The sequence below is a fragment of the Nipponia nippon genome, unplaced genomic scaffold (genome assembly GCF_047370975.1).
Source record: "Nipponia nippon isolate SJK-2023a ecotype South Korea unplaced genomic scaffold, ASM4737097v1 scaffold_11, whole genome shotgun sequence".
Classification (NCBI taxonomy): Eukaryota; Metazoa; Chordata; class Aves; order Pelecaniformes; family Threskiornithidae; genus Nipponia; species Nipponia nippon.
Genome location: NW_028262302.1, coordinates 26146385 through 26159391, shown reverse-complemented (window position 1 = coordinate 26159391; position 13007 = coordinate 26146385). Strand labels below are relative to the sequence as shown.

General features: G+C 45.2%; 1 long non-coding RNA gene across 1 annotated transcript in view; it reads left to right on the top strand.

Moving 5' to 3' along the window:
* The window catches only part of LOC148056921 (uncharacterized), a 63835-nt gene extending 51518 nt beyond the window's left edge, over positions 1 to 12317 (top strand). The window contains exon 4 of the long non-coding RNA XR_015702198.1: positions 12240 to 12317. This is a non-coding gene — a long non-coding RNA (uncharacterized LOC148056921). The remainder of the gene's footprint in view (positions 1 to 12239) is intronic.
* Positions 12318 to 13007: the final 690 nt, after the last annotated feature.

The window sequence follows — 13007 nt, the reverse complement described above, 5'->3', positions numbered from 1 at the left end:
AAATTGTGTCTGAAATCTGTTTCTGTGTTTAGCTGGTGTTTGCTTTCTTCTCTGTGCTGAGGCATCCCGAGACTGTGGTGTGAGGGCTTCTGCCTGTGTCCATGCTCAAGGCACCGGATGGCATAAATTTATAAATAATAATGACAGCAAAATTAGATATAAGTTTAATTTTCCAATATTTAGAGTACATGTCTATGTTTCAATATTTAGAGTATGTGTCTATGTCTATCAATTTATGAAACAAATGAAAAATGAGTATTTACTTGCAATTACTTTAATGTTTTTTCCTAACCCAATATTTGTCTGGACATTGCCAACATAATCAAAGAACTGTAAATATTCAGAAGTGAGTCTACTCCAGTAAGCTTGATTAATTATGTATTAACCCATTTCTCTGAAGCATTGTTCACTATATCTTTGGTGGGAAATGCACTTTGTTAGGCATGAGCTTTGGTTATTTGTGTACATACACACTATACCATTGGTCAATATGCAGAATGATTTAAAGTTTGCATTGTTACAGAGATGTATTGCTCATAAAAATAATTCTAGTGTTTCAACAAACAACACTGATGGCTAATTTTGCAAGTATTGAAGGGGTGAGATGGAAAATAAAGGGGTGGTCCAAGGACATTGTTGCTCCTGGGAGCAAAGCAGCTTTGTGGTATCTCTCATTGTGGTGTGTCCCAGGGTCAAGTCCTGCCACGTGTGGTCTGAGCAGGGCTTGCCTCACCTGGCTGGCTTGGGGACCGGCAGTTTGGCCATGGCAGGGCTCACCACAGCCCTGCTGCTCATCTCACTTCAGGGCCAGGGCTCGACATGCCCTGGGCTGTGATGGTGGTGGTGTAAATGCACTCTGGATAAATCCCAGCTTACAGCAGGGAGTGCAGCAAGAAATGAGCTGCCTTCCTGTCCCACAAACAAGGATTGCAGAAGTTGGGAGCTGGTAGTCAAAGAACAGCCTGACTGTAGGGTTGCAAGCCAGCCTGTGAACCAGTTGCAAGGTGAGACTGTAGGAAATGGCTGGTACATCTGTTCTGACTAAAATGCACACAGAGACATCATCATCTCCATTTTGCAACTAGAGAAACATGGACTCAGCTCATACAGTTGTCTTACCTACAGCTGACAAGATAAAATAGTGACCACAGCAGATTTTTGCTCCTCTTTGCACATGTTGTGGTCTGTATGGTCTTGGATGGAAGCCTAAGTTGCTAGGGTGAAAAACCATAGTTGTTATTTCACAGTTGTCCCAGTGTCCCTTATCCTGCTAATCAGTGCTCCCGACAGTGTCCATGCCAGGGAAATGCAGATGAGAGCCCTTGCTGTGCACCCTCTGGTGTCAGGGCAAGACTTCTCAATGTGCATCAGTGTGACCTTGGAGGACAGATTTGACTTTAAATGTGTCCCTGTAGATATATGAAGGTGAAAGTGGTGGCTGAAGGAGGCGAGGCTTGCAGGGGAAGCAATTCTCCCTCTTTCTGAGATAAAAGGAAATATCAAACTTCTGAGTTTCACTTATGTATTAAGTGTTTTGTACGTGCCAGCTGGACAGCACAGCTGGAATTTGTTCCCATGTGTCCTGTAGCCTCGTTGGCAAAGGACATGTTCACCCCAGCTTTCATGGTGCTGGTGTAACTGGGAGAAGGATCAGGCTGCGGCCACTGACCCCAGTGGTGCCTTTCCCTCCCCTATGTGAAGCCCTCAGACTGGTGCAACAGAGCTAAGAGAGCAAATTCTTCTCCCATCACAGGTGGGAGAATAGGAGACTGGGACGCAGTCAGGCTCTTTAAGAAGATTATTCAGATGTTGAAGTGTCTGTATCTACCAGAAGATCTGTCATCCGTTCCCCTCATTCCCCAAAAGATTTTGATAATAGTGTAAGAACCTCTTATCCTCATTTTATAGTGAGTTGTATGCTGATGACAACCTGAGCTTGGAACTGTGAAATCAGAAGTAAATGTTTCCTGGAAAGCTGGCAAAAAGATGAACTCTAAGGCTTAGCTCTTACTGCCTTCCAGGTCTGTTTCCAGGCTCTGGACAGTGAATATGAGACACAAAACTCAACATACTGTGGTCATGCCCTAAATATTTGAACAGGCATCTAGTGTCTATATTGGCCTGAGCTTCAGCTCTTGGATTCCTCTTTGCAAATTCAGGCTCCTTGGAAGCCACAGTGATATCCTGCTTTGGTGGGCTTGCTCCATGCATGGCGGCTGGTGATTTGCTTCTGCTCCTCTCCCTCTCCCACCCAAGCCAATGACTGTTTTATACCTTGCACTGCTGCACTAATTCCAGCCAACAAAGGCTGTCTATCAAGAGAAGGAACACAGCAGTCTCTGCAGGTCCTGCAGAAATACAAACAACATACCACTTTATCTTGATCATCTGACATGTAGCTGTTTCCAGCCATTAGTTTAAGGCTTCTGATTAAATTCTTCATGAAACTCCTTATTATATGCCATGTGTGCAAAGAGCTGTTTGTGCCGTGTTGCCAGAGTACCACTGATGTACAGACCTCAGAGCTTGCAATGACTCCAGCAAACTTCAGCTCTGAGCAGTCTGGGAGCATCAGCTCCAGTTTCCTTTCTCATTTTTGCTGGTAAGTAGTAAATGACCTGTTTCAGCTTCTCAGACCTCCTGTGTTCCTCCATGAAATTGTGTGCTTTGGAAGAAAATAACTTTAGCACTTAAAGTCCACACTGAAAAGGTGGGCAAAGGGAAGGCAGCCAGGAGTATCTCTCTTGGGATCTGCAGTCAAAGGAGAGAGCTGAGGAGCTGCCCACAAAGCAGAAGGGAAGACTAGTATATTACAGAGATTTTATTTAAGGACTGACTCTCATGTAAATATACATGACAAGGACACTTGAGTCCTAGATACTTCCTCTGCCCATGGACCATGCTGGGGAGTGACAGGACACTGCCCTTAAGCACTTGGCTAGCAGTTCCAAAACAAGAGCATGGGACTGACGTTTGTAGAGCTTGTGACTTGTAGAAAGGCTATCTGTGGTAATGGAAGGCGGGCTGAGCACTACTTGGTATTAGAAGAAAGACATAGTATTAAATACTGAGTTTGAAGGAGACCAGTGGCAGAGCTCTGCAGTTGAAGAAGCCTTCTGTGCACTCAGAAAGTGTATAAAATGAAGAGCTCTCTCACCTAGTTGATCGCATTTTGCATCCCCAGATCTTCCAGCTTTGTAAAAGTTCAGTCTTCAATGCCCTCTGGCTATCAAACAAGAAAGAAGATATTTAAGTCAACTAGTATTTCAAAAGTTCCTAAATCTCTTGGACTGAATCTTCTCTTGTGTGCTGTATGATGTTGGCCCCAAGCATTTTCCAGTCTCCTAGAAAATGTCAGTCTCACCTGCTGGTTATACTGTTAAACCAGCACTTTTTACTCAGCAACTTAAACAGTCTTACTTTTTCTCATTGGAATGAGCTTCCAGTAAACATATCTTGCTCTCCTGCTCCTAAATGTCTCTTCCAAATCCTCTCTGCTGTCACGCTTAAGCAGCTTGGTGATAATTTTGTGACTTCCTGTGAAGAAAGGGAAGGGTGTCTGAATGCTGGGCAATGAAAGCTCTAATTTTATCTGGCAGGTATGGAGTGTGCTGTGGTTTTCATTTAACCTTGCAAGAGAATGACCTGTGTGAATAATGGATTCAAGGGAAAGTTTTGAAAATGGAAAGAACAGAGGTTGCTGTGCTCCGGCTTCATGTTGGGGCCATCTGGTTTCTGCGGCTAATATGAAATGCTATTGCTGGTAACAAAAGCACAGAGTGAGGGGCTGGGACTGCAAAACCTCATGAGTGTCCGCCTGGTGTCAGCGAGTTTGTTTGGCAACCAGTGTTGGGCAGGTAGCAAAAATGAGGACAGTGTCTCGCACAGGCAGGTAACCCAAACAAACTCCTTTTGCTCTGTGCTTGGCATCAGCCCAGCCAGCTGGGGAAGGTGCACTCGTACACCCACCTCCTTTGCTTGCTCCAGCGGTATGAAAGCGTCATAAAACTCATGGATGTGACCACGAGATGTGGCCATGTTGTGGGCTGGTTTTTCCCTGTGTTGTGGAGCTCGTGCAGAGCAGATGCCAGAAGCAGACCCATGACTGTTCCCTCCATTTTGAGTCTAAGACAGACGTTCTGGGCTACCAGAGCTGACACCACGGACTTTGTACAGATCAGCAAACTTTGCTGGTTCTTGAGCCACATCTGAGCTCAGTTGCCTGCGCTTGTGCCATGACATGCCTGTGTTTCCATCCACTTGACTCTTGCTGTTTAATGCAGGGCTGGATGGCTGCTTGCAACTCCTTGGATCAAGTCCGGGAGCCCTGGACACTGCCTCCTTCCCTCCCCTCAGAGCAAGAAGAGAAATCCCTGTGTTCAGATAGTTACTGCGGTGGGTGTGACTGCCCATTCCCCATTGCAGATTTTTCTTGATGTGGAATCGAGAGGAAGAATTTAGTCTCTTCTCATTGCTGCCTAGAGAAAGCTGACCACAAAAAAAAAAAAGAAAACAAAAAGAGAGAGAGAAAAAAAAATGGCACTCTTGTGGGTCCCTCTTTGCTTCTTTTTTTTATTTTTTATTTTGATGATTTAGTTGGAAGCAGGAGGTTATTTTAATACACTTAGCACTTAACTGGTGCCTGCCAGTTACATCTCTCCAAAGCTGGCAGTTGTTTTCCAAAACAAAAGCTTTTACCTTTTCCCTTATGGCTCTTCCCTGTTACGGTCAATAAAAAATGAAATTGTGGAAAAGCTTTCTCATCTTCCACGCTGTGTTTGTTTTACATTTATATATAAGCTTGTACAAACACATGCACTCGGAAACCCCCTAACGAAGCTATTACCTGCATCCCTGGACTTTTAATCTTACAGCTGCTCTGTAATTTGTAGCTAAGTATTATTTTATAAGCCCCAAATCCCAGTGTATTGACTCTAATGTCATAAACATACCTATATTTTAGGTCATCAAGTGAAAAGCTACCAGCTTGTTACCCAATGACAACATTTTTCTTCTTCACTGCTTCCCATCTGTTAATATCTGTTGTGAACTGACTGCTATAATAAACAAACTGTGCATTTTCTTAGGCCTGGCTTTATCTGCACCTCCCAGGGTATTTGAAGGAAGCATCTTGTACCTGTAGGCTCCCATAGGTGATGGAGAGAAGACATGCTCCCTGGTCTGGGATCCCACCTGACAAGGAAATCTGAGGTGGATAGCAACTGGAAAGCTCCTAAAGACTCCAATTATTTCCAAAGGGGTGGTTGTTACCCAGAGCTGACGTACCACAGCCAAGAAAACGCTGCTCCAAAAAGCCTCGCCAGCCTTCACTTAATTTGGGGGCACTGTCGGATGCAAGCGTGTCTCTGATTTATGCCTGATGAAAAGCACTTGACTCCCAACGGGATACGAGGGAACGAGCCATGTGTGACCCCACTTCTCATGGGACACGGGCACCCGTCACCCAGCCTAGCCCTGCGTTCGAGGAGCAGCGCTCACCCAGCACAGCACTTACTGCATACATGATACTCACTGCATATGGTCAGGCAGACAGCATGGCTCCAGACTGCAAATCTCTTCCAGGAGTCAAGCTCCCAGCCTCGTAAACACGGAATCTGTCAAGCCAGAGGACGTAAGACCTCCAGGCCATTATTAGCCAATATGAAGCTTATAAAAGACTCTATAAACCAACCCATGATAAATAATTTCACAAGTAAGGCCGTGGCGGTGTAGAGCTTGTTTGGCATTTGAAAGCCGCTGTAATGTGCTGCCAGGAGGATTAAATGCTATCACTGTGTTTCAGGCATTTTATAGTGTGCTGGGGGGATATGTGTGGTTTTTGTTTGTTTGTTTGGTGAGGAGTTAGCGTGAGAAGTGGGGAAAGTGGAGGAGGTCCCACATGTGCACAGCGTAAGGGGGAGCAGACTCTGGGGGCAATGGGCTGACTGATGCTGTGTAACAACCTTGCAGAAAGTGACCTGGGCGTGTTGCTGTATCTGTTTTATATATTATCTTTCAGCCAAAGCTTGCAGGCTGGAGATCTTTGACACTGCATCAGGTGAAGGATTACCTGTGGATAAACTGGCATGGTGAGCTGGGGGAAACTTGCAGCTGAGACCTGAAGAGGTGCTGGCTGGCGGCTGGGTCCACTGTCCTCCTCCCTCCCCCAGCATGCAGAGGGTGATGCAGACCTTCATGCTGGGTTTTACCTTGCAGCCTGCAGTTTCTAGTGATTGCAGGAGACTGAATGCAGCTTTATGGGAAGGAGCTTAGCCCCACCGCTGGCAGCACACCTACATGCACACAGGTTAGCTGCAAAGATCATGGTGGCTTCAGTGGTATGCCGTGAGGTTTTATTATTGCAGGCTCCTGGCAGCTGGAGTCTGAGTTGGGTCCTAGGAGGAATAAGAGCAAGTTGTACTCCTTCTGTGACCCATCTCTCCTGGCTTTCTGGTTGTGGTGTTTTGCTGTGCTGCCTCCAAGGCAGTAAGTTATTGCCTTCCAGAACAGTCCTCAAAACAGTGTGAATCATTTTCATATGACACGTGTTTTGTTTCCATGGTTATCAGAGCCAGGTTCACTTACATCCATTCTTCCTTGGCACAAAATGTTTCTGTTGTCTTTTCAACTTGTGTATTTGTCTGGGCTCCTGCTACTGCTCCAAGATAAGAAATGTTTTTAAAGGAAAATGTAACCAAGAGGTATGAAGCTCCCAGTTTAGAAACTAAGAGGGGTATAAAATCAACATGGCATTCTTCAGAAAATGAGTGGTTGTTTGAGTCAGGCATAGTCCATCTCATCATCCGAAGCTGTTGCCCTTGGCAATTGGACAAATCTCTTTCCCCATTGAAAATGCCACTTTGGTTGGTCAGTTTGTTTCAAACACCCACCTGCTCGGGAGAAGACTAAGCTTGAAAAGCAGGAGTGACAGATTCTGACCTACAGCTGGTGCAGAGGAGTAGAAGGGAATCAGGGAGAAGGCTATTTCTCTTATTGAATAAAACCATTGCTTATTATACAGCTCTGCTTGGGCTGGTTCCAGATCCATTAAAGTAAATGGAAAATCTTCACTTGACACAAATGGGAGCTGGCCCCAGCTCCAGGGATTAAATAGCATATGGAGGCTCAGGTGGATCTTCATACAGGAACAAATCATGTTCCTGTTGAGGCAGTCCCTCTGAGTTTATTTTAAATTCTTGTCATTTGTTGACCTTGTGGGTTTTGTGTGTTGCCTTGTGCTGTGTTGTTTGTGATCAGCTACAGTGGCCACAGTGGACCTCATCCAGCTGTTAGCAACTGAGCTGTGGCTGCACCCCCAAGTTGGTGCTGAGCTCTTGGGGCACCAGCTGCAACACCCATGGGGATGTGTGTGAGCCCTGCTCCAGAAATGGGGAGGGTAACCTCATAGTTAAGACTAGCATAAGACGCCAGCCTCTGAATGAGGTGATGCCTTTCTAACTGCACCTCTGTGAGCAGCTTGTTGTGAGCCACTGAGAGCTGGCACCAGAGAGGGCTCGGGGTTTTTGTCTTTCCTTTTCTGCCTTTGCTGGGCCTGGCAGCTCTCCTAGTGTGATAACTGGGAGGCTCTATGTAAATAGTAAATATCAGAGATGTCAGAGATATAGGAGAATATAGATGGGAAATGTCTTCTGTCAAATGGAGCTGTAAAAGCAGCGGCTCAGATTAGAGAAAATGGGTTTAAGTGCTTCTTGCAGAAGCCCTTTCTACAGATTCTTCTTCCTTCCTGCTTCCCCATGCTTTCTTGCCCTTCAGAGTCTTTTCCTCTTTTCCTTCAGTTGGGAAGGCTTTCTTTCCCCTGGCCTGCTACAACCAGCAAAGCCAAGATGAATTTTCTGTTGTTCATCTTTCACTAGTGCAGGGCTGAGGCTGGAGACAAACGTGCTCCTGAGATCAGGAGAGCCTCCTCGAAGGCTCTGCCTCGAAGCACATGGTGACTTCAGCACCACAGGACTGGTTTCTATGCTTCTTCAACTGGAAGGCAGTTCCTCTTAGTCCCAAACATCTCTAGTTTCCAGCCTCCTGGGAGGAGTCCAGAAGAGTCTGTCTGTCCATGGCAATCTGCATGACCTGCTATGCTACACACTGAGCAATCAACAGCTCTGCACACATGGTTGGTGCATAGCGGGAAGGTCCTTAGAGAGATGTAAATACTGGTGACATTGGTTAGGAAACAGCCATGTGCAAGTGCGGGTGGTTAAGGAGGTTCCCCATAAAGCAAACCTCACAGTGCCCATAGAAGAGCATCAGCAGAAGACATGACAGAGCTGCTTCAAGTCAGGGAAATCTCTGGTGGTTGGTGCTCCAGGGAGAATTCCTGGAGCATCTGGTGGCATGAGGAAGGGTGAGCGCCCTTGCCTGGACAGCAAGGGGTCATGAGAAGAGAAGAAAAACATCAGGATGTTGTATTAAAAGCACATCTGTGCACAGTCTGGAATGGTAAATACATTTTCAGACTCCCCTCATAAAGCTGCAGTGTTTAAAAGTGCTGATAAAGTGCATTCCAATGTCCTTAAAGTATTGCAGCGTGCCACACACACTACGCAGTGTTTATATGAGAGACAGCCAGCACTGCGAAGAACGGCGAGATGAATGGGCTTATACGTGTGAAGGGGAAGGATTTGTGGATTGTCACCAGAAAACGGGGTCCAGCTGGCCTGTGCTGTCCTGGCCCTTGAAACCCTGGGGCTCTTGATTGCACTGTGCCTGGGACAGGCTGTGAAGCTGCTGGCACAGCAGGAAGGGATGGAGCAGCACTCAGCATCCTTGTCTGCCGCCTCATTTTGTATGGGACACTGCGGTCCATAATGGCAGCCCCTCTTTTTAAGAGAGGTGTTCACAAATTTTTGTAGCTGTTTTTGCTCTCCCTCCTGTGCTAGTTTTTTCTTGTAGGTTTATTAACCCTCTTTGTGCCACTGAATTTCTGTCAGGCTCCTCTTCCTATTCCTCTGGACTCCCTCTCCTTGTGCAGTCATGCTATTTTCTCTCCCCTGGCCCACAGAGGAACATCCATTCTTCCCACCATCTAAGAAAAGTGCCCTATTACGACTGTTCCTCAGGATAAGAGAGTCCTTTTCGAGTAGTTTGAAAAAAAGGCTTGAAAACCCTGTTTGCAGCACAAAGCGCGAGGTGAAGATGGATGCTTTGGAAAGCAGCTGTGGAGTTGGTCCAACACCTTTCTGAGGCTGGGCCATGCTCTGGCTTTAGTGGAAGCTGTGATTTATTACAAACCTCAACAATTTGCAATACAAGGGCTGGGCAAGGGCTGCTGAGGAGTTTATCACTTCAGAAAGTATTTCAGATTTGAAAAGCCTTGGACCATGCAGTGTTGCTGCTATTGTGCTGTGACTGCCTAGTTAAGCATCTTTATATTAAATGGGTTAAAGATGACTGGAGCTGGAGGGAGAGAAAGCTATAGAGCTAGGGAAGGACCTGAATTCAAGAACGTGATCGTGTTGGCAAGAGGGAGAGGAGAAAGCGCCAGGTGTGAGAGGCAGCACAGGGGATGGCAAAGGCTGGAGAGGTGGAAGGCTAGAGGGGAAATGGTGTAATGTCTTGGTCCTGCCTGAGTGGTAGTGTAGAAAGGAGTGAGAGAAGTGGTGAAGGGAGAGTTCAGAGGCAAACAGAAGACAAGAAGGGAGAAGTTTCAGACACAGAAGACGGCAGGGACACAGCGGTTTCTTGTGACATAAGCTGCAAAAACGGCAGGCAAAACATTAAATGTCAGTGTGCTTATGATGCCCACTTTCCCAGGTCTGATGTAAGTGGATATAACTCCCCAGGGGCTTGTAACTCTTCATGTCTTCCACCTCTGGAGCATACTTTCCTGGCTGCTGACATCTGTCATGCCACCTTGCGCTCATGGTGCCACCCCACCACCTGCCCAAATTCACTAACACTTCTGTTCCTATGAAATGTATGAATCATAACTTCCATGCCACGGCTTTCTGCAAGATGGTGTTTCCAGAAATAGCATCCTGCAAGCCAAGAGACGTGATATTGCCCTTATGATGGTGGAGGCCCACAGAGAGGGAGCACAGAGGGAGCGTAAAGAAAACAATCCACCCAACGACGTGCTTATAGGAAAGAAAGCACCATGCAGGATCCAGCCCTTCATTTGAATTTTTCTGAGTTCGTAAATTGAAACTATCAGAATTTCAGCGCGTGATGAGATTTGGGAATGGATCCTCTATTGGTAAAATAATCATTGCACTACAAAAGCATATCCACTGACACTTTAACCTAGGCTAATGAAGGAGAAGTGTTGTACCTGAAATACTGTTTGATATTTTAATGTAACTTCCAGTGTTTACTAGTACGGTGTTTTTCTCCTTGTGTAGATTTCACCTTAGACTTTCCAGTAAATACAGTATTCTTTTAACCAACTCTAACTCAATCAGATATTTTATGAACATATTTGTTATTTGAAATTACACGAGGGGCAACTTCTGAGTTGTGATAGGCATCACAACTGTGCAGCTAGTGGCGTATTTGTACTTTATTCTTAGTGCTTTGCCTTCTTCCTCGCTCACATGCTGTTGTTTGTATTCCCTGGCCAGGTCCTCTAACACTTTGCAAGCTATTTCCATGTGAAATGAACTTAGTTCAGTCCTACTGCACACTCTTATTTTTGGTTAATCAGTCTCACAGGTACCCGTTAGAAGCAGAGCTATGTTTATCTGAATATTGTCATGTATCAGAAAGGACAAGGCCTTAGAGCAAAATCTGAGCCGAGGTAAAATCAAAATAGTGTACCCATCTAATCAGCTGCAATGGGTGTTTTGCATAAAATTGGTTCCTAAGATATTGTTTTGATGCTGCTTTATCATGAAGACAAAAGATAGTTTTTCACTGCAAGCAAGAAATGCTATTTGGAAAAGTCATTCTGATTTCCATAGGGTAAATACTTATTTAGGCTCTCTCATTTCACTGATTATATCCACTTTTCTAAGCAGTCTTCACCTAACACATTGCAGCAACACAGAAAAGTATGTAATGTCAATGTGGCCTGGAACTGGGGTTTTACTGTTGAAACTTACTCTTCTCCTGACATATGCTGGTTTGGTATAGTGTCACAAGGGATGGATTTAGCACATCAAATTCACTTGCCAAAACAATGGAGGGGAAAAAAAAAAAAGAGGTAGGAAAAAAATGAAAAAAGAGGTATGAAAGGCGAGATTATTTTTCTTTTAATAGCTGCTATTTAACTCTACCCATTCCCATCTACTTTTTGTTCTGCTAGCTTAAAAGCTGTATTATGTGAAATTAGCCAGTAAAAGTTCCACGTTTGCCAGATGTTCAGCTAAGTAAAACTTGCAGTAAAGATTTTTGGAGGGTCACTCATTTTCCCTCTCAACGTCTCCTTCCTGGAGAAGTATCCTTTCCCCTGCCATCCAAATTGAGGTCTCAGCTTGGTACACCTTTTGATCAAACGCTAGCTGCAATTTCTGTAACTCAGTTTTGACTAATGCGTAGAGGAAGGAAAGAACTGACCGGCCAGGGAGGCAGCAGGATTAGAAGTCACTCTTATTTAATTCCTGCCAGATATTAATTAGCAGACTACCATCACATTCATTTCATAAAATGGACTCATAATAAACTGCGAGAGTCACTTTAGTGAAGGTTTGTGGTCAGGCTGAAATGCTGGGAATTTCCACAGCATTTGCAAGTCTTTAGGAACAATGGGGAAACAGGGAAAGAGGCTGATAAAAACTTTTCTGGCTGTCACTGTCAGGGATGCTTCGGCTGGCAGGGAAGCAGGGTGGTCTGAAGATGCTGGATAGGAGCCTCTGCTGGGAGTTTTTATCTTGCATGAAGCATGGAGGTTTGGCTTTTGTGGTTTTGATGTGAAATTAATCCGCTTTTTCACAGCACATAGGTGACTTCAGAAGACAGAGATGTAGCTTTGCCTTTTCCTCTGGTGCCTTTTGTGCTGTGCAGTGTCATTTCCAGTGAGGCTGACCAAAGTTAGGATTATAGGTCCCTGCTTAAATGCTTCCTGTATGGTTTCAAAAGTGCTGCTGTTTTGATTTTGACTTTTGCAAGAGAAATAATTTCCCATGTGCAGGAAGGGGTTCAGATGCATAAGGCAGGGGGAATTGGCTTACATGAAGGGGAGAGGGTGGACTAAGCAAGGAGTCACTTGAGAACCCAAGTCCAGCTTCCCAAAGTGGGTCTGTCTCCTGTGAGCACTCGAATAACTGGATGGCTCTGATCCTTAGGCTTCCAGATGACTACCTCCCACTGACCTCAGCAAGGCAGAGACATTTAGGTGACTGTGGGGTGCAGGCAGCGTAAGCCATGTAAGTACCTTTACACTGTTATTTTGTATGAAATCTAAAATGACAACCAAAGTCACTGCAGACTTCCCTGACCTGATCAGAGCCCCAGAGAGCAGATATGGGTGCTCCTCAGGTTTAGGTCAGGGCTGCTCTGTTTGAAGTAGCCTTGCTTGTTTTCTTGCTTAAGCCTAATGATTTTGTGGGGGAGTGTTAGCTCTGTCTGAAGCTCCGTCCCAGTATGCTGTCAGACACAGCTCTGTCCATCTGACTTTAAAAGGACCTGGAAAACAGACTGAAAATGCCCAGGAGGAAACAACTTCTCTCCAGCATTACAGATGCCAAAGCAAAGTGTTAGTTCTACATGTGATAAAACCTGCTGCTTCCCTGCCATAATCTGCTGCTAATGGGAATAGGGAGAATATGCAAATTGTGTCCTCAACAAACATTTAGAAATAAAAATATAACAACTCTGAAAATGGAGGAGACTTTCCAGATTATTCATCCTGTAGCGTTTGGTTCCTAAAAAGTTGTGAATGCCCTTGCTTTCTTGAGTACTAGGCAGTGGGCCATATTCCTAACTGGTATCAATCAGTAACAGCTCCATTCATTTGGATGGACCAGATTTAGCCCATCTGGACATTGATTTGTCTTTCTGAAAAGATTTGAACGCCCATTTTGACATGTTCAGGAGTTGAGGCTGCCAGCAGT